Here is a 20,065-nt window from a genome sequence, read left to right on the forward strand (position 1 = left end):
TTCTGTGGAAAACAAACACAAACCTATTCCCTGTTCTCCTGAGGTGTGAAGACTGGCACGGGAGATCGGTAGTGGCAGCGAGGACTAAGTGCATACAGTGAAGGAGGAGGGTACAGAGCTGAGAGCACATAACAGAGACATGGACCTGGGCCGGGGCCTGCTGTCTGCGCACGTTTTACCACACCTGGGCAACTCTGGGAAAGGCATATTCTTTAGTATTTGCTGCAGAGCTCTAGAAGAACTCAGCCCACAGAGCCCTTGGCCAATAATAGCACTTGAGCCTGACACATGAGATCAGCACTGCATGTAACATGGGCTTCTGAACCTCATTGCTTGTCCACCCCCCAGACCTTCTCATCAGAGCTTCCGCTTCTTCGCCTGCAATACTTTTTCTTAAAACAGACTTAATTAACAGGCTTTTGATTTCACAACTTCTTTGCTACAAGCAGTTCTCTGGCAGCGGGTGGAAATAAAGCTATTCTGTGAGACTCAGGGGGCCCTTCATGACTTCCCTGGATCTTTAACAACATTTTTCTAGAAGTAATTTTATTGACTTCAGTGAATACTCCCACCCATTGTGCCCATCACATTCTCAATCCTCATAACATGTGCTTACTTGCTTCCAATTTCCAATTTCTTTTTATCACCTTTCGTATATGTGAACCAGTAATGTTTTTGAGGGAGGGGAGGGGCAGAGGGAGAGGGAGAGAGAGAATCTTAAGCAGGCTCTGTGCCTAGCATGGCGCCTAGTGTGGGGCTTGATCTCATTGACCCGAGCCAAAATCAAGAGTTGGACGCTTTACTGACTGAGTCACCCAGGCTCCCCAGAACCAGTAACTTTTAATTGTTAGTAATTATTAGTAACTGGTATATTGGATATAATACTTAACTAATTTTTTTTAGTTAAAAAAAATTTTAAATTTTAAATTAACTATAAAATTTAACTAATAATTTTAATTATTAGTAACTGGTATATTGGATATAATATTTCCTCATGTGTTACTCCCTCAGACTGTTACATGCCTCTTCCTTATCTCTGTGCATGCACCTGCCCTTGAACACAGAGAATGGGGAAGTGGGGCTCAGACATATCAGTGTGGGAGCCCACGATTGTGCAGGGCTGTGGCCCCTTCTGGTGCCATCACACACCAACTCTGGCTCTCAGCCACCTCAATTGATAATAACAATGAAAGCACACATTTTTGTGGGCCATGTGCCATCCACTGAGCTGCATACTTTATGGACTATCTTATGTGATCCTCACTATGACCATATGAGGCAAATCCTATTGTTATTGCACTGACAGATGAAGCAGCCAAGGCTGAGAGAAGTAAAGTGCCACACCGACACAGCTTAGTAAGGGTAGAACTGGGATTTGAACCCAGGAAATCTGATTCCAGAGTCCTTACTCTTAAGCCATCCTACTTGTTGCCTCCCTAAGTAAACATAAAATATGCTTAGGGTCTAAAGCCTAAAGTCATTTTAGATGAGTAACTCCCAAATCAACATGAGGTTAAAATGAACAGTTTACATGTTTTTAAATGTTTATTTATTTTTTAGAGAGAGAGAGAGAGAGATTGCAAGTGGGGAAGGGGCAGAGAGAGAGGGAGACACAGAATCTGAAGCAGGCTCTAGTCTCTGAGCCATCAGCAGAGAGCCTAATGCGGGGCTTGAACTCACAAAGCCAAGATTGTGAACTGAGCCGCAGTCGGACACGTAGCTGACTGAACCATCCAGGCATCCCTAACATGGACAACTTTTATAAAAAAGAAATTTTAAGTTTTATTCATTTTTCAGAGACAGAGAGAGACAGAGCATGAGTGGTGGAGGGGCAGAGACACAGAGAGGGAGACACAGAATCTGAAACAGGCTCCAGGCTCCGAGATGTCAGCACAGAGCCCAACATGGGGCTCGAACTCACAGACCGTGAGATCATGACCTGAGCTGAAGTCGAACATTCAACCGACTGAGCCATCCAGGCGCCCCTAAAATGGACAATTTTAAACAGCACATAAGGCGATTGTTTCATGTGTTTTTGGGCAGTGAGTTCTAATATCTTAACATCACAGCTCTCCTGTTAAGCATGGGTCTGAGGCATGGTTGGACGGCTTAGAAGGACAATCAGTGTATCCCGTTAGCATTTGGGGTTTTTCCTCTGAGTCTAGCATCACCTGCTGGCTTGTGCTCAGCAAGGTGGGTATCTGTTTTTGTAATATGAAGATACTCAGCAGCTTCTAAGAATTGTTACTTACTCTTCTGTTTATGTACATGTTTTGTTTCTTTAGATGGACTGTAAGCTTCTTGAGAACAGTGTCCTTCTCATACTGTAGCGAATAATACTTATTGACGACCTTGCTGATAATGAAAGACAGCTACTGCTGCCTTTTCCTTCTGCCCTTTGCCACCAAAGAGTGTTATTCACTGAACAATGATTGGCTGCCCACTACTCGGCCCCCTTCTGCCGTCTAATGATAAAGTTAGCACACTGAATTCTTTTTGTTTCTTCCTGTTTTGTTTTCTTCTCCCACTAACCTCTGTAAACTCACTTGCAGTGTTTCTTGGGACTCAGAGTTGTTTGGGACCCTCTATAGCAGGGTTCATGTTATGTATTATCTCCAACCATCTGCAGATTCAAGAACATATGTCTAAATTCCACATTGCTGGGATAATAAAGATGCCTTGCAACTCTTTGTGCCCATGTACCCCAGGGCTCTCAGCAGATGCGCTCATTCTCAGACAGGCAAGTATTAAAAATAAATGTCATTGCCTATTGGTTATTTAAACTTACATTGAAAATCTGGCATCCTTGGCCCGGCAAAGCAGAAACAAACACAGCTGAATCTGATGTCTCCATCTAGCTGATCCCCTCCCTGCAAAGAGTGGAGATAATGAAGGTTCATCTTTGTGCCCTCTTCCCCCCACTCCCTCCCCATGCCCTGTGCTTGCAGAGTCAAATTAGCCCTTAAACCTGAACTTGGGCACTTCTCCCACAGGCAAGTGTTTTCCTTTCGATTTCTGGAAAATAAACACATCCTTCTCATCTTTTCTCTTCCCCTAGTTTGATTCTGTCAGAATTCTGTTTCCCATTTAAGACTTCGGAAATCAAACCCTTTGCTTTCAGGTTTAAATGGGCTTGAGAAACTGATTAAATTCTTCCCCACCCTAATTGTTTACTTCTTTTGTGGGACTACTCCTTCACACGGTAACAGGAGCAAGAGCTTCCCCTCAAATCCCCAAGGAAGTTTTTTCCCCAGCGCTAATCTTCCTGCCTTCCACAATTTATTGAATTTGTCTTTTATGAGACTAGCTCCACAGTGGTCTTCAACAGCAGCTCTTCCTTTCTCTCTTCCTGATTCCATAGGCCTGAAACAGAACCTTCCAGATGGGTGCTGGTTTCCTTTTTTTTTTTTTTTTTTTAATGTTTATTTTTGAGAGACAGAGACAGAACATGAGTGAGGGAGGAGCAGAGAGAGAGAGGGAGACACACAATCTGAAGCAGGCTTTAGGCTCTGAGCTGTCAGCACAGAGCCCGACATGGGCTTGAACTCAGGAACCGTGAGATCATGACCTGAGCTGAAGTTGGACACTTATCCGACTGAGCCACCCAGGCGCACCTCTGGTGTCCTTATTTTACTGTGCTACTCCACTCTTTTGCCCTCAGTGCTGTTTCCTTCTTGAGCCAGTGGCAGGAATGAGGTACCATGGGAAATACCTTAATAGGGAGAGAGGTGTCCAAAGGCAGTTGGCCAAATGACACGTTGTTGGCCAGCCCGGTCCACTGATCATCCATATTTAACGTTTGCAATCACAGGCAGCCTTGCAAAGACTGGCATGGCAGTAATGATCATTGGCATCTATTTGAACATTTACTGTGTGCCAGCCATGATGTTAAATACTTGAATAAACATCACAGTTAATTTTCACAAAATCCTGTGAGGGAGCTAGTGTTATCACCCCCATTTTAAGAGAGAGGAAATTAAGCGAGGTTGGGAGAAGTTAAATAGCTTGTGGGTGGTACAGCTGAAATGCAGACCCAATGGGTCTGGTTCTGAAACCCTTGCAGCGGGGGGTAGGTGAAGAGCCTGAGTCCGGGAGTCCAAGTTTGAGTGCTGCTCTACCGTGTACCAGCCGTGAGTCTCAGGTGGTCCTTGCCCTTCTCCTCGCCTGTAGCTGTAAACAGTATCACCGCCTTTCTGAGCCGTTGTGAAAAGTATGATTCATGGTCATGAAGTGCTTGGCGCTGTGCTTGGCACATGGAAGGCGCCCAGTCTATGGTGAATATTGTAACTATTCTTACTTCTGTTTGGGTGTTATCAACTCTTTCCCATTTACTATGTCTTATCTTCCTCAACGATATCTTTTCTTCTTGAAATATATTTTAGTCTCTTGCCTCTACCTTACCAGTCACCTTCTGTTTATCCAGATTTCTGTGGAACATGAAAAAATATATGAAAGGAGGACTTGTGGTATAGAGTGGACTCATCGGTTGCTAGAGCTGTTACTCTTAAAAGCGAAGAGGCCAATTCTGATTGATATGAAGAGAGGAAATTCAAGTTCAAGTTTAAATTTAAACGTGATGATCCATTCTAGTGGACCAAATATGTCACCACGGTCTCAGATGAAAGCTGAAAGCCCAGAAAAAAGGCAAAGTGCACAGCAGAGAAAGAGTTCTCTCCAGGAAAGAGGTATTTATGGCATCTCAATGCCACAAAGGCACTTTCATCTTAATTCACTCTAAAGTACTCCTCGGGTTGGAGAGAGCTCTAGCCTGGTCATCTGAGATATCCTTTTGGATAATTTCCTCCAGTTCTCATTTTCTTGCATTGGCATTGCTTCCATGATGTTTTGATTCCAATACAATGGAAAACACTCCTTTCCCCCATTCCCTCATGTACTGCTGAGCACATCTGACTCCAGTTGTCTTAGGAACTCGATTCTGGTCTCTCAGCTTGTGGGCAACAGTTTCACAAAGCAATTCTTACTAGTAATGAAAACTCCTGTAGCCGGGCATAGTTCTCTGCCTCTTGTAGGTATTAAGCTATTTAACTTTCACAATACCCTTAGGAGGTATGTATTACCATTCCCACTTTGCAAACAAACGGAAGCATAGATTTAGCAACTCGCCTAGGGTTATATGACTGGTGTTTGATCCTAGGGAGCCTATATTTAGTGTCTACCTCTTAACCAACACTTTGTACTGCCTCTTATCTCTGTTTTATGCAGTAATCTCTGATACTTTCTATTCTACTCTATGTTTTATTATTTTATTTTTTAAAGTTTATTTATTTATTTTGAGATAGTGCAAGTGGAGGAGGGCAGACAGAGGAAGAGAGAGAGAGAATCCCTAGCAAGCTTCGCACTGTCAGTGCAGAGCTCCATGCTGAGCTTGAACCCATTAAACCTTCGAGATTGTGACCTGAGCCAAACCAAGAGTCGATGCTTAACCGACTGAGCCATCCGGACGCCCCTGTTATTTTGTTATTTAAATAGTGTCTGGGAGTGGCTTGTGAAATGCTTTTCCAATTCTAATGGTGCGAAGTTTTGAAAGCCCTGGACCTCCCCCTGTTGTGAGATGGCCTGATGCCTGAAACATTCCATTCACGTCTCCCCTGGTTCTAGTGCACTGCTCACCCTGCAACCCAGTGCTTTGGATTTGGACCCTGACAGAGGTCTGCCTGCCAGGAAAGAATGCACTGATTATGCGGATCTTGAGTTTCCTCATGAATTAGTAAACCGTCTTTCTGGTTTAGGCTGTGAGGCTGGATAATGCAAATCTGTCCCCAAGAAATGGGTCTTGGGAATGGGGTCACTGGATCAGAGTCTGTGCAAGTGAGGCTGAAGACTGTGCCCCGAACCTTGACAAAATCTTTAAGGTCTTTGCTGTGAGGTCTTTTATGGGACAGCCTGCAGGTTTCTCCCACGGGCGGTGATTCCCAGCACTGAGCAAGGTTTTAAACTTCCAAGGCACCGAGCACCATCTGTTCCATGGTGAGAAAGAGAGCCCAGCACCCTTTTCCTCATCAGGACACGTCCTCGTTGACTCTCATGTTGGTGAGGAAAGAAATTGATGCTCTTTTCCCACCTGAGCTCTATTACACTACACGAATAAATGCAGTGCATCCCCTGCAAATAATTGATTGAAATGTGATCCCTTTCCCTCTCAGCCAGCCGGTCTCCCTCCTAGACGGTATCCAGTGGGGCCATGTCTTCATGCATTATGCATCTCTATGATTATGCATTCATTTCTTGAGAACTAGCAAGTGATACCTAAAATTTTCAAGCATGTTTGGTTATGCTAAATAATTGATTGCATCTTTTATTTATAAAAATTTACTTGCTGGAAGTTCAGACGGAGGTTCTGCCAACCCATCTTCCCTATTGGATTTCAGCTTCCCGGCATGAAGTCCAAAAGCTCACCTACAGATTTCAGTCTTGAAAGCTTTTAGGCAAGTAACCAGATGAAGTCCTGCATTCCAGACAAGTGAGACTGGCCTTACGTCAACAGACACCTGTGCTGACCTCCTCCCACGGTCATGGGGATAAAACTTGCCAAAGCCGTAAGCACCTGGAGAGACCTGTTTCCAAGTTTGTAGCCTCAATGACTTTTCTGTCCTAACCAATGAGCAGCTAGGGTATCTCCGGACCTAGATAAATGTAATCACATGATGAGAAAAGTTATAAGCCCACATAGCTTGTATGAGTAGGAGAATAATGTGATCAAAGAGAAATACGGGTAACCAGGAAAAAGAGAATTGCACAAAGGCAACTTTTCTGTCCCTTTGAAACTGTATTCCCGAGAAATGGGGAATGGACAAAATAACTGTAGTTAGCATGTTCAACAAATATGATTAACAAGGTAATCAAAATATTATTTTCCCCCTCTCCCCTTGCCCTTTTAAATTTTATTGATAGGGGAAGTTTGATATGAAAGCTCAGCAGGCTTATGCTTACTTTTCAACTCATACTTTAAAATTTTTTTCATATTTATTTTTGAAACAGAGAAAGAGAGAGCGTGAGCAGGGGATGGGCAGAGAGAGAGGGAGACACAGAATCCAAAGCAGGCTCCAGCCTCTGAGCTGTCAGCAGAGATCCCGACAAGAGGCTTGAACCCATGAGCCCTGAGATCATGACCTAGCCAAAGTCAGATGCTTCACCGACTGAGCCACCCAAGTGCCCCAACTTTTCAATTCATTCTTAAAATAGAAAGAATCCCATTCTAGGGCTTGTGTCAATGACACAGGACTTGTGTCATTCTAAGTTGAACTCTGTCTCAAGCCAGAAATCAGAACTTCCAGCCCAAGATGAGGATGAAGCCTTTGAACCTGATTTAATGTCAACTCCCCTCCCCTTCTCCATCTCTAGCCCGCATCAGGCCGGGGAGGGGGGGGGCTGGCTTGGGAAGGGCTGGTAGGTAGCTGGTGGCCTCTCTATGGTCTCTGCCTTATGCTTTTCTCCTGCCTGCAGTTCTCACTTCGCTAGCTAGTTTCTGAACCTCCAGGATTGGGTGGCAGGTAGGGAGTTTGGGACAAGGGAATTAGCAAGGTGGGTTTCCCACTCTCCAAGCCTGACCAATGCTTGATATGGACCCTTTCCCTAGTTGGGTGTTGTGGTGGGTTCTTCAGAAACTCCAATATTGGCCATCCCTCTCCTACAGTTCTCGGGGCATGGGAAGATGTATCTTTATTCTAGGAGGTCCCCTGGATTTCTTTCTAAGACTCTAGCAGTCTGATCCCCACTTCCAGCTTCTTGCTGCTGGAGTCTCTCTGCCCCTCCAGAGGTGGCCCTATGAGACAGCACCCAAGCTGGCCATATGCCAGCTCTCTTCTGAGTGACCACAGTTGGTCCACAGGACATACTTTACCCAACAAACCCTGCAAAACCTGACCAGTCCCTTGTGGCCCACCACCCCACTGTCACGCTCAGTGTCAAAAGCATAAAGCTGGGACCCATCATGTGTGCTGTTTCCTGACTGTATTTCAAGATACTCCAGGTGGTCCATGTAAGCCTGCTTCATGGGCTTGAGATAGAGATGCAGCCCTAGCCCTCCTTTCCTTGGGGTGTTAAGGGGACACTCACAGCTCATTAACAGCTCTTTCCAAAAAAAGCTCTTTGCCTCTGTCTCCCCACCACACCATCCCCTGACCCATTTTCATATCCTTGATCTGGGTGAAGCATCCAAGAGGGAAGGAGCCAGGTCTTGAAATGGTGCTTTGTGAATTCTGGATAAGGGGGCTTGTTCCACGTTCATGCAGGTATCTGATATCTATCATATTGGTGCCTTGGCCAAAACAGAAGCAGAAAGAATCCCATTCTAGTATCTTATTCCATAAACAATAGAGAAAAAAGATAAAAGTGTGCATTTCAGTTGTTGAGTGCTGCGTAGCACCCTGAAGCTGAGTGGTTTAAAACAACACTGATATGTCATTTCTCATGCTTCTTGGGTTGGCTGGGTCAATCGTCTGCTGGTTTCACCAGGGCTTGCTTCTCGAACTGCACTGAGCCGAGGGCCAGCCATCACTCCCATGGCTGGCATTTAGTGCTGACTGGTGGCTGGGTGCCTCGGGCCTTGTTCTCGTGGCTTCTCATTATCTGGTAGGCTAAACAAGCTTCCTTTCATGGTGATCTGGGCAACATTTCAAGAGACCAGAGCAGAAGCTATAAGGCCTCTGGAGGCCTCAGCTCTGGAAATCACACAGAATCACTATCTTACATTTTGTTGGCCAAAGCAAAACCACAAAACCAGCCTAGACTCCATAGGTGGGAAGAAAAGACTCTGCCATTGGCATTTACAGTCTTTGGCTCTCCCCAGTTCACTACAGGGCTTTCTGTCTCTGCCAGCTAAAGCAGTTGTGGAGTGGAGGGTTAGGGAAGGGATTAAAATGAGTCTCTGTTGGCTTGATGGGCTTATATTTGGAAGGATGGAAAGGAAGGGAAAAGATCCAGAAGGTAAGAGCCAGGGGAAGAAGATAGAGCCAACCAAGGGGGGCTTTGAGGAAGCATTCCAGGGGAATGGACCACAGGCTGGGAACTAGGAGCCCTTGGTGTAGAGAACAGTCCAGGTTGGTTTTTCCATTCATGAGGGTAGGAGCAGTCAATATCTCTGTGTGAATGGGGGGTGGGCTGAGACCTTCTGGAACTTCATGGGAAAATAGACGTTACCATAGACTGGATTCCTCGTCTCCCACCTGCCCCCAGACGCATTTCCCACCCCCATCCTTCCTCTCCTCTGATGTACTCATAGGGAAGGTGAGTCCCAGGAGAGGTGTGGGATACTGGCAAACAGCCCCGTCCTCAGGTGGTGCGGGGCTTCAGGAAGAGGTGAATGGGAGAAGCTGGTGGACCCAGGCGATTGATTGTCCCGTTGCTGTGCTGTGGGCTGCAGATTCAGTGCTCAGGGTTTTCATTTTTTACAACCATTTCTAAAGCCTTGAAATGTCAGTGTGCTTATGTGTGCTTATCTAGAGTCTAAATTGAAAGGGCCTGTGTTTTCTGTCAGATGCCCCAGGAGGAAGGGAGCAGAGGCTGATGACATTGAAAGGCCAGGTCACTTTGCTGAGAAATGAAGTGCTCGGGGCTGGTTTTTGGCTGCAGAGGTGAGCAGGCCCACACAGCACATAGCTGAAGCTCATAAGCACCCTTGAGGGAAAGCATGGAACCTTTACTTGCCTTATATTTTAAATGAACACACAAAATCCATAGAGTATATTTTTCACTTAAAGAGAATGGATATATGCCTGCCTTTAAGGGGCTATTCCTTACTCTAAAAGACAAGCATTTTTTAAATTCCGGCTTTTCATGATCAAAAAGGCTAAGTGCAAGCCTTGACCCCCACCATCTGACTCTCTCCTAAATTATTCTGTAATCCTCCTCTCCTCTTTAAAACCTTTGCCCATCTGAATCTTAAACACATTTCTTTGAGCAAACACATGGCGATATACACTTTGGAGCAGAGCGGGGTGAGTTGGGGGCATGCCTGAAGCGCTTTGCCCTTTGCTGCCCTCTCCCACAGTCCCCACAGCGGGGCACCCCAGCAAAGAGCAGCGGGCCGGCTCTCGGAGCCAGTGACCACAGCCTCACTGCCAAGAGGCTGCCGGTAGGGGGTGCTGTGTCTACACTTGGAGCCGCGAGTATGCCGACACCACCAGGCTCCTTGAGTTGTTAGACGTTAAAAGCTGGAGGGGATGTTAGAAACCATGTCCACGATGGGATTCCTTTGCCCATGAAGAACTTCTGGTCCAAAGAGATGAGTCAGTGGTAAAACCTGGGCCAAAACACAGGCCTCTTGACCTCTGCGCTGGGATTCCTACCCTCCTGTTTTCCTCCTCCCAGATATCTTACCAGTGTTGAAGGGAACACAGCTTGCGCATGGAATTATTAGAAAAGAACAGGAGATGGTAAGGTGTTGCTGCTGTTTGCCTGGGCAAGCACAGTTTGGGGCTTTTTGCATTTGGCCTCATAGGAATAGTCAACTCTTAACTAGTAGGGATGAGATTAAACTGTGTTGTTGTTTTTTTAAAAAAAAAAGCACACGTGTGGCAAAAGTTATAATTTATTATAAACAATCAAGACATTTACCTATGTTATGAGAGGCGAGATGTTAGAGAGTGTCAGTCCTGTCTGTTATTGCCAGCCGTGTGGTCTTGGCCAGGCTTTTAAGCATCATCTTGCCTCATCTGTCAAATGGGATAATAGTGTTGGTGAAAATTAGAAGAGATCAGGTATTAGGTCACGGCACATTCTAAGCGTTCACTAAGTGTTAATAATAATAGTAATAATAGTAATGATAACTCTTCGGCACCCGAACTTTGGGACTACAATGTAGTTGTCTCTACCACAAAGGAGAAATGCCCCTTCCCCTCACCAGTTAGATATGTAGCTCTTCAGAGTAGCTTCCCTACCAACTTCCAGTCTCTCCTCTCCAGAGACCCAAAGTTGTGGCCCAGAGTTAGCCAGGTTGGGAGAGTGGGGAGTGGAGATGGAGAGGCGGGGGAGGCCTCCCCCCACCCCGCATCAGTGCTTGGCTGCATAATCTAACCTTGTGGTAAGAAAGAACTCAGTGAGAGAGGAAGCATGCTGAGATGCCTCCTTCCCTCCCTTGCGATCCTTCTTATAGGAAAAAAAAAATGACAAGGGAATGACAGTAACACAATTTTTTTTAAATAGAAATCTTTTGGCCATTTTTAAAATTAATTAATTAATTGATTGATTTTTAGATTTACATCCAAGTTAGTTAGCATGTAGTGCATCAATGATTTCAAGAGTCGATGCCTTAATGCCCCTGATCCATTTGGCCCATCCCCCACCCCCTATAGCGCCTCCAGCAACCCTCTGTATGTTCTCTATATTTAATAGTCTCTTATGTTTTGTCCCCTCCCTGTTTTCATATTATTTTTCCTTCCCTTCCCTTATGTTCATCTGTTCTGCATCTTAAAGTCCTCACATGAGTGAAGTCATATATTTGTCTTTCTCTAATTTTGCTTAGCATGATACCTTCCAGTTCCATCCACATAGTTGCAAGTGGCAAGACTTCATTCTTTCTGATTGCTGAGTAATCCTCTGTTGTATATATTACCACATCTTCTTGATTCATTCATCCGTTGATGGACATTTGGGCTCTTTCCATACTTTGGCTATTGTTGATAGGGCTGATATAAATACTGGGGTGCATGTGCCCCTTCAAAACAGCACACCTGTATCCTGTGGATAAATACCTACTAGTGCAATTGCTGAGTTGTAGGGTAGTTCTATTTTTAATTTTTTGAGGACCCTCCATACTGTTTTCCAGAGTGGCTGCACCAGTTTGCATTCCCACCAGCAGTGCAAAAAGAGATTCTCTTTCTCCGCATCCTCACCAACATCTGTTGTTGCCCGAGTTGTTAATGTTAGCCGTTCTGACAGGTGTGAGGTGGTATCTCATTGTGGTTTTGATTTGTATTTCCCTGATGACGAGTGATGTTGAGTATTTTTTCATGTGTCAGTCTTTTGGCCATTTTTAAAAAATCAGATAATTTGTGCAATGTTTAACATTTCTTCTACAGTTCTTAATTATTGGTGCCGTTTTACAATTTTGTAGGATGCCCACAAAAGGCAGATATATTTCTAGATGGTGGGTATCTTTTGAACCAACTAAACTGGCTTGTCCATTCTGTAGCATATTTCAAACACTTATATTTCGTTTTAATTTACTCTTATCTTCTCTATGACCTGTTTTTTTTCCCTGCCATCCTACCCCTGTGTGCCATAGAGATCACCTTTGTTTGGTTTTTCCTTCCCTTTTCAGAATCTGACCCAGTAGTTGCAGGATGCTTTGTGATCACAATATGTAAATGATACCCTACCAGAAAGGCACCGTATAAATCAGGGATGCCTAGAAAGGCAAGCAGGAAAACAGTTTCCCTGATTTTTTTTTTTTTCTAGGAGCACATGATACTACATGGAACAATTGCTGGGTATATCTGACAAATCGGGAACCAAGTCATTAGGGAGCTGGGAAATTAGCATCAGGCTGGCTGCAGGAAAATGTATGAGGGGATTACGCTGTGCAGGCACTGGTAATTAAAGCACCAAGAACCCCGGGCTGAATTAACGATCTTCTGCCTGAATGGGACCTGCATAGACTGAGAAAAACTTTCTTGAGTCAAAGTGACTTAGGAGGGAAATTGTAATGAATAGAATAGATGGAAAAAAAATCAACATGCCAAATCTCTAGGGAATGAAACCAAATCCACAAGGGCAATACTGTTTCTACTGCATTCATGGTCAAAAACATCTGAGCGTGTCGTTCACACAAGAGGTAATGGAAAACAAATCCGCAGAAAGGAATTCGGCCTTCCTAGTATTATAAGAACTTAAAGCACAAAGTCACTCAATGCCAGTTAAACTGGTAAAAGCAAATTATGATTACAAAATCAAAGTCTGGCAAGGCTTTTGGGAAAGCTGTATTCTCATAGTAACATAAATTAGTACAATATTTCTGGAAAGCAACATGGCAAAGTGTAATGAGCCATGAAATATCACATCCTTGGGCCTGGTAAACATATGCTTAAGACCGTGTTCTGAATAAATAACTCAGAAGAAGAAAAATCATGGAGCAGCGAAGAGAAAAAAGAAGAAAAATGGAAAAAATACCTAAAAATGATAAAATAAAAGCATACTATGGTATAAAATGAAATATAGCATTACTATTAAAAATGTCGTATTTGTGTATGATGAAAGGAATAGAAATGTTGATGTAAAATAATGCTAAATGAAAAATAGTTAAGTCTCAATTTTGTGATTATTTTTTAATATAACTTATTGTCAGATTGGCTAACATACTAATTTTGTGAATATTGACTATAGGTGTGTTAAAAAAAAAAAAAAGCCCAAGCTACCATAAAACTAGAAGGAGATTATTCGCTTTTGTTACATGGCAGGGTGAGAATTGAATTTGATTTTCTGTTGCTGTGATGTTTGTGTTTATCTTTCTGAAAACACAATTTTTCTGAATTCCTAAAAACACAATTTATCTTTTCTGAAAACACCCAGCTGCCTGGGTGGCTCAGTTGGTTAAGTGTCCGACTTCAGCTCAAGTCATCATCTCAAGGTTTGTGAGTTTGAGCCCCGCGTGGGTGTCTGTGCTGACAGCTAGCTCAGAGCCTGGAGCCTGCTTCCAATTCTGTATCTCCCTCTCTCTCTGCCCCTCCCCTGCTCACGCTGTCTCTCTCTCTCAAGAATAAATAAGCATTAAAAAAATAAAATAAAATAAATAAAAACACAATTTTAAAGGCTGCCCTCTATATAATTTCTATTTAATATAAATATAAGATTTAATATATAATTTAGCAAGGACAGAAGCACAGTAAATTCTTATCCCTCCATCATGTGGTTTCTGATAGCTGCCCAGATCTTAAACATGAACCAGAATAGCACAGAAACTGCATCTCCTCGCTGTGCAGACCCCTGCTGAGGGGGTATGTGATTACCAAGAGCCTGGAGTGACTGTAGGAGAAAATCATGTCAAATTAGCTATCTGGTTGGCTCATCTGATGCCAGAGACTTATCTACTTGGTCTTGGTGCTTGGATCATTTCAGCATTTCTGGAAGAGAGGGAGGCCAGTCTGGGAGAGAGGAAGAGGCAAAGTGTTGGCTCCTTTTTCCGCTTGTAAGAATCTCCCTCCTCAATAAAGTCAGTACATTCCAGCATCAAAGGCATCCTTTCCTTTGCACCTGATCCTTCTTGCCCCACAAGCTGGGCATCCTCTGATGGTTACTTTTGCTATCTTATCTACCTTGAAGAGCAACAATAATCCTCATAAAATAGAGTCACACATTTCTTCTAAGTAGCTAGATGTTCTTAAGGGTTTAGACTCAGACTTCATTTTATTGACTAGTGGCTATTTTTCTTCTTGTCCTTGTTCCTGTGTAAGCAGGGCACTGAATCTTGTCGGCCCCACCTTATTAGCTTCTTTGCAGCAGCGAGCATCCCTGAGTCTCTGTACTTTGACAGGGAATTCTGCTTACACCAGGCAGTTCTCAGAGTTAGAGGTGGTGGGCCTGGGTCAACACCAGGAAGATGAAATATGTGCCTGAGGCCCAGAATGAAGAGATTCACATCTCCTCCCTCACTTGTGCACAAAATCCTTCGTTAGTGTCTGCTTTTCCAGCAGAGGGGAGAAGGGGCAGTGACCTAGACGAGTGTTTACCTGAGGAGTTGTCACAGAATTCTCAGGCTGGTGTTCCCAAATTATTTTTTCCCTCTCTCTGCTCCTTCCTATATTTGTCTTCCTTTTTTCCCCCTCTACAAATTAGAGGCCTTCAAGATAAGGTGACATTTATTGAGCGTGTGCTATGCATCAGGCACAATTCCTTCCATACATTAACCTATTTAATCTTTACAACCCAACCACCCTATGGGGTAGATGGGCACAGTTATTATCGTCATTGTACAGTTGAGGAAACAGGCACAGAAAGCCCAAGTTACTTGTCCGAGTTCACGAAGTGGAGGAACCAAGCTTTAAACCCAGGCATTTGGCCCGAAGTGAAGGTTCTTGGGCACTGAGCCTTGTACTGCATCAGGAGAGTGAGCCAGGCCCATCTGGCCCATGCTCTGGGAGGAGATCGCCGAAGCCAAGTAAGGAGTCAGTGAAGGTGTGTGTGTGTGTGTGTGTGTGTGTGTGTGTGTGTGTGTGTAGCCTGACCCGTCATTCTGTCATTTACTCTGTGGTTACACTAAGTTGCCTAATCTTCTGTTCTCAGAGTTCTCATTTGTAAAACTGCAGGAATATGAATAGTACTTAACTCCTCAGAGGGTGGTTGTGATGAGTATTAATAAAATCCTTAGGACAGGGGCAGGTGCATGCAGAGTTACTACGCTTAACATTGGCCATTGTCATCATGACCATCATCCTTCATGCCAATGCCTGGGAACCACCGCCCCGCCTCCTTCTCCTAGACTAGTGGTGATGAAAGTGGCATTTCTAACAAGCCCCAGGTGCTGTCACTGCTTCTTATCTGAGAACCACACCCAGAACGAGGAAGAGGATCTCTTTCCCAGTGGCTGGAGTTCTGTTTCTCTTCCAGAGCTCTGTCCCTGAAGTATTTGCACTTCCTGACTGTGCCTAGAGTGGGGGGACCCAGGGACTGTGGCTCGGCTGGCAGGGCCTGCAGTAATCAGTGAAAGATGTCAACTCAGAACCTCAGAAACCCAGTTTCAGCAGGATCTGACTGTGACATCTCAACCAGAAGGGGACTCGAGCCAGTGGGGTGACTGGGCCGTAACTGTGGCACACATAGGAAGCACAGAGATGCCTGGACGGGTGACTCCATGTCTGACAGCAGCAGGTCACTCTGGAAGTAATAGGAGAGGGGAGAAAAGAATCTTCCTCCCGAGCAGAAAATGTCCTTCAAGCGAAGATGGAGATGAGAAAGGTGAGTGAGGAGAGGAAGAGGAGGCGCCCTAATTTACAGCACTCACTGTTGGAAATGTGGGGTTCGTAAGAAGAAAAAGCTGGAGGCACCTTGATCTGAACCAGAGAGATGACAGCTCGCCTTTTCCAAAGTCAAAGGTGTACAAGAGAGGAAGGCGGGAACTGCAGTCATTTTGCTACCAAGGGAGGAAAGGGATCGCGGAATAAGTTGGCAGGTTCAGGGCGAGGGGGGGAGTGTCTCATGTTTGTGGGGCTGTGAGGTCTGAATTCGCCCCCAGTCACTCTGTCTTAGCAGGTAGAGTGGGACAGGGGTCTCCGTCCAGGGCTCCGAACCCTGGAATCCACCTTTGGGGAACTGCGCTGCCTCCTTGCACCTGGAGAGGCTCTGTGTGGGAAGTGGATGAGCTTTGAGAATAAACGTTAAGCTTCTAGGCTACAAGACCAGAGCTGGGGTGTGACTCCAAGTCCAGGACCACGTGGCCCCCAGTTGCATCTGTGCTTTAGTTGCTGCAGCCTTGCCGGCAGCTGCCGTGGGCTCTCATAGGCCCATGTCCCATCCCGGCCTGCACGCAGGCTGAGAGGCTTTGCGAAAGTTACCTCTGGATTAGGAGGAGGGAGCTGGCGCTTTCCCCAAGTGACCTGCTCGCGGCCCCTGAACGGTTCCTCACAGCGGTCCTAGATGGGCTGGACCCGTGCCAGGCCTTGGCCCAGGAGCCGTGTCCTGCACCTTGTCCTGACGGAGCCAAAGGAATCGTTGCTGCCAACTCCAGCCAGCTGGCTAGCAGAAGTCGCCTAGGAGAACTCTGCTGTGTCCTCTACATCCTGTCCCTAGATTTTGCTCTCAAGAATGGCAGGCTTGGTGGGCCTTCTGCATATCAGTCGCAGAGCTGAAAATGAAAATGAAATGAAAGGGTTGAAAAGCACCGAAACATCCCGGGGGAGGGAGCATCCCAGACTGGTAGTCGATGGGTCTGGGGGCCTCCTCGCACCCCAGGCAAGAAGGTTAGACTTGCTTTGAGGACCTTCCCAAGAAGCAGCAGTATTTCTCAAGAGAGTAATAAGCTCTTGGCACACAATAAGACAGTGGTGCATTTAAAATTCTTTCTCTTAAACACACTCCTTCCATCCTTCTACGTCCGCCAATTCCAAGAATGTTTACTATTCCACTGGCGAACTTTTCTTTACTCAGACCTGCCGGATGTGTACAGCTGTGTGCTGGTGCCCTTGAAGGTGGGGTGAAACCCAGAGCTGACCGCTGCTTTCAGGGAACTTACGGTGGAGCTTATGAGACGAGGTTATAGATACAAGAAAAGATACGCGACTAGGACTCTCTGTAATCCTAACCTGGTGTTCAGCAGCCACCTGCCCAGCCTCTAACTTGCCCCAGCCTCCGTGCTCCCCAAAGCGACCCTCTTGGTTGTCTTCACCCCCTGAGGTGCAGCGTCTCTCTTCCAGGAGACCCTACCCCACCCTTCCAGCCTCAAACGAATCCCTCTGCCTTCTGAACAGCGAGCTCCTCATCTTCACAGACTTGGCCACTTATCACTTCTTTGGGACGGGTACCTCTCAGTGGACTGGAACCTTTAATTTCAGTGTGACGGTCAGCTTTTGGAAGCTCAGAGCTGCTGATGAGGTGGACTGGTGAGGTCTGGACCAAAGGACTGTGGCTCCCTTGGCCCTTCTCCAAGTACTTCTGTCCCGCTCTCCCCCTCAACCCCCCCACCCCCTCCGCCTGGGAAAGTCCCATTCATTCTCAAAAACCCAGGTCAGAAGCCACATCCTCTCTGCAGCCTCCCAACTCCTCCACAGACTGATGGAGTCGCTACTGCCGGTAGCTCTTCCTTTTCTCTTGGTTTGCCATCTTCGTCCTGGGGCCCTGTGGGTCTCAGCTTGAGAGATGGAATCCCCCTCAGTATGTCTTCCTGGGACCGGAGCTCCTAGCGCTGGTGGGCAAGCCAGGTCCCCTTTGGCGTCCTCACATTCGTGTTGCACGAGGGAATGATAACTGGCTTTATTTTTATTTGCAAGACTGTTTCTCGGAGATGCGTGTCTCGGCTTGAGATGGGACCTTTGCAAGCGACCTTTTTGGACAATGGGAGTGGAAATTGTCTTCACCCTGGAAGCTGGCGCTTCCGTTCTACTCAGTAGAGAAGAGCCTTAAACATAGAAGCATGCAGTGTAAACGGGAACAATACACAGTGGTTGTCACCCTTGCCTGTGCTTTGTAATCCCCTGGAGAGCTTTAAAAATATCACGGCTGGGCCCCACCCCCGGTCCTGAGTTAACTGGTCTGGACGGTAGCCTGGGCTCCAGAGGCCTTTGAAAGCTCCCTAGGTGATTGTGATGTGCCACCCAGGCTGAGAACAACTGCTCAGCAAGGCTGCCCGATGACTATTCGCAGTAAGAGGAGACTTTTAATTAGTATCTCTGGGGGACGTGCAATGCCAGGGAAGAATTCTGAGAACTAAAATAAGTTAATTAAAGGGAATAAAAGGACAGGTAGGCAAAACGAGACCTGCACAAGTACATTCAGGATGAGGATTCCTTTTTTTTTTTTCTTTTAATCTCTGTGCCCAATGTGGGGCTCGAACTCATGACCCAGAGATCAAGAGTCCCATGCTATACTGACTGAGCCAGCCAGGTGCCCCTTGGATGAGGATTCTTAAATGGCCTGTCCTACTGCTGGTGGAAGCCAGGGAAAAGATGCAGAGGAGACAAAGGAAATAGGTAGCTTTGCTCATTGAAAAGCTCAAGGCCAAAGAGGGGAGGTCCAAGGAAAGCTGGACCTTCCCAGACACAGGGAAACACCAGTTGGTACGGGATTTACCTGTGAAACCAGAACCGTTTTGATTGGCTGTCCATGGGGATATCCAGGGGACAGACAGGAAAAACCATTACTTCTCAAAAGAACCAAAAGGGAACCAAAGCCTGCAGTGGCCCCTATTCCTGGGAGATGAAAGTAAAACTGATCACAGAGGCTGTAACCCTTGATTTAGGGGAGACGACAACCCATGGGTGGAGCCTGTGCACTCAAAGAGGGTAAGGACAAGGGCCTCAGAGCATTTGAAATATATTCACCTCTTGCCAGTGGGCCAGGACACACAGCTCCAAGGGTGCCATCCTCACCGTGCTCTATGTGGATGGCATCCCGTCAGAGAATATTCCAGAGGTGATGCAGGTTGTATCTTCAGCAGTTGGGCAGCACTTGGTCTTGTCCGCTGCATGTTGCACGCAAATCCCCCCGTCTCACAGCAGAGCTTGGGGTTTCATTTGAATCCAAGAATCAGGAATTCAGAATCGGGTGGGTGTGTCTGATGGGGAAATCTCTCCTCCTTAGATGTGAACACAAGAACCTAAGATGTGAGATGGCATGACCGTAACACATCCCTGTGTTATCCTGTGATGACTGCAAAGAAAAACAGACCCCACTCCATTAGAGATGGCATAGCCTCCACTCTGTCGGATGAGCCTAGCAGCAATGATGGGTGCCCTTCCGAGCTTTACAAATACAGGGACACCTAGGTGGCTGTTGGGTTGGTTAAGTGTCTGACTTTGGCTCAAGTCATGATCCCACAGTTCATGGGTTCAAGCCCCATATTGGGCACTGTGCTACAGCTCAGAGCCTGGAGCCTGCTTCCAATTCTGTGTCTCTCTGCCCCTGCCCCTGCTTACGTCTGTCTCTCAAAAGTAAATGTGTTTTAAAAAATTTAAAACTTTACAAATGCGGAGAGAAAAGAAAAGCTGCCCCTTTTTCCTGGCCAATCAAGATTGACTTGTGGCAGCTCCTGGGGAAAGAAACAGGATGACGAGGGTTATGTCCATGACAGGGATGTGCTGAAAAGCATAGGCTTGTCCAGCCTCGTTTGTTTCAAACTGCAGAGTGTAACCTACTAGTGGGTGTGGAGCACTTCAGTTCAGATTGTGACTGACATTAAAAAATAATAAAATAGGGGCGCCTGGGTAGCTTAGTTGGTTGGGCGTCCAGCTTTCACTTGGGTCATGATCTCGCGGTTCGTGGGGTACATGATCAGGGCATGTAATGCGCTTTACTGTCTATTAAAAAACAAACAAACAAAGGGTGCTTGGGTGGCCGAGTCCGTTAAGCATCTGGCTTCGGCTCAGGTCATGATCTCACGGTTCGTGAGCTCGAGCCCCGC

General features: G+C 46.0%; 1 protein-coding gene and 1 long non-coding RNA gene across 2 annotated transcripts in view; one reads left to right on the forward strand and one right to left on the reverse strand.

The window, feature by feature from the left end:
• Window positions 1-20,065, forward strand: part of SCD5 (stearoyl-CoA desaturase 5) — a 156,346-nt gene that overhangs the window by 47,786 nt on the left and 88,495 nt on the right. The gene's annotated exons all lie outside the window — the stretch shown is intronic.
• On the reverse strand, window positions 10,575-19,255 carry LOC120246469. The gene is made up of 3 exons (XR_005532059.1): window positions 18,987-19,255; window positions 16,506-16,795; window positions 10,575-10,673 (listed from the first exon to the last, which is right to left on the reverse strand). It is a non-coding gene; the product is annotated as an uncharacterized LOC120246469 (long non-coding RNA).

The sequence above is a fragment of the Hyaena hyaena genome, unplaced genomic scaffold (assembly GCF_003009895.1).
Source record: "Hyaena hyaena isolate Hyena2069 unplaced genomic scaffold, ASM300989v1 scaffold_469, whole genome shotgun sequence".
In the NCBI taxonomy this organism is placed as follows: domain Eukaryota; kingdom Metazoa; phylum Chordata; class Mammalia; order Carnivora; family Hyaenidae; genus Hyaena; species Hyaena hyaena.